This window comes from Seriola lalandi, unplaced genomic scaffold (genome assembly GCF_002814215.2).
Source record: "Seriola lalandi dorsalis isolate HSWRI2012SDOR001 ecotype SW California unplaced genomic scaffold, Sedor1 jcf7180002054686, whole genome shotgun sequence".
NCBI classification, from domain to species: Eukaryota; Metazoa; Chordata; class Actinopteri; order Carangiformes; family Carangidae; genus Seriola; species Seriola lalandi.
Window position 1 is genome coordinate 1,825,559 of NW_019525239.1, and position 2,037 is coordinate 1,827,595.

Genomic DNA, 2,037 nt, shown 5'->3' on the forward strand with positions numbered 1-2,037 from the left:
ACTCTCCCATGCCAATCAATTGCCTGCCAGTGTGGGCAAGGACAACCCGTAAGACAATGGGAGGGGCATCACGCATCCTAATTAAATGCACTGAAGTTATTGTGTACAACGCACCTGCAGTGTTTCCCACACATGTAGGTTAATGCCTTGAAGTGGTAGTGCTTGTTTTTTTTAAGTGGAAGTGCTAGTTGTAGTTTCCTCTATGCTGCTCACAAAAACAAAAAATGATATACACATATTATATACAGTAAATGAGTGAATAAATAGGTCATAAAAATAAAACTATTTTTCATGGTTGAGTTTGATGTTACAACCCTGTGTCAAATGATAAATAAATGAAACTTGTGACCTTTTTACTTATGTAATATACACCTTATATTTATATGGTATATATTTTGCATTTTACTCCTTACTATTTCCACCTGTAAGACTCCTACACATGATACTTCAGCATAACTGCCATTGACAATTGTTTTGGTTGTTAGTGTATGACAGCAACAACCAGTCGAATGAGATGTGACACTGGATGTGTGCCAGTCGTTTGGACACTTCTCTATATCGACACCCTCTTAAAATAATGGCCTAAGTCATTTTTTCAGGTTTTTCAGGAAACACAAAAAACTCAACAAAATATTGAATATATAACATTTATTAATGATTTCACTCAAAAAGGTCATTACAATAGATGACTGTTGACATGCTAATAACAGTGTATGCCAATTATGTAACACAAGAGCAATAAATGACTTAGGCAAATTTTTGAACATGCCTTTGTGACTTAGGCAAAAATACCCTTTAACTCTGGCAACAATAAAGCTCAACTAACAAAGCAACTAAGAATTATGCTGAGGAGGCATGCACATCTCCTCACTCCTCCCTCTAGCCCCACTTTTCTGGATTCTCTACTGATGCCTATTAATGTGGCAAATTGTCAAAGAAGTGATGACACTCCACTGGCATCACATGTTTCATTGACTGGAGGTCCTGGAACTTTCTCTCCTTAATTGGCAGAGCACACGGAAACATTCTTATCCATGATATTGGTTCATTTGGCATCGCTACCCTCTGTGGCAATGCTTCCCACGCAGAGTCCTCTGAAAAGGACAGCTTGAACTGGATCATGCCTTCACTGCTGAACTGAAGAGCACGCAACTCATGCACAGTTGGATCTCCAGCTCTTTTGCCTGGTCTGATGCTACTGAAGTCAGATCCACTCATTTTCAGAAACGCATCATGCTTGAGCACCTTCACATGGTAAGGTGATGGCTTGATTCTTCCAGTCTGAAGTATGACGACGTAGTCTCTCGGGGTGAAGATTTTGCGTTCAATGGTACTATGCATGCTATCAGACTCCATTTGTGTGTGCCCTGCAACAAGGTATTTCTGTGTTATTAGTACCTGTTATTAGCAAGCTCAGAGAATGCATTTGACACACACACATTGCGGTTCTGATAACCACAGCCATCACTCCACACGATGATCTCCTTGAGTTCTGGATGGTTTTGGAGCACATCTTCAAAATGGCAGTATTGAAGGTGGGCAAATACCTCACTACTCAGGGTGCCCTCCGTTTCATCCCAAATGTAGCAGTACCCTTCCTTTGATCTCAGGTTGAAGAAGGTAAAGTTATGGACCTGCAGTTTTGTTTTGTAATATAGACTGCTGGCTTGAGTTCTTGGACACAGCAGCACAGCTTGCAAGTCCATTGACCAAACAGACTTCTCATCATTTGCAGAATCCTTGTCACGGGACTTCTCTTGCCTCACTTCATCTTTCTGGATGATATGTGCATCATATTCAGCCTTACTTATATTTCTGTGCTTGAATGAAACACAAACATCACACTGATCTTTTCGTGGAATGAATACAGAATAGTTCTCTTCATGGAACACATCTGTAAAATTGAGACACGCTGACAGAACTTGGAGATGCAGGGAGGACCCATAGTCTTTGCATTTATCTCTTTTCCACCTTTGCCCTTGTATGACATTCCTTTCAGACGTTTTTCCTTGGATTCATTTTGCTTCCATGTTCCTG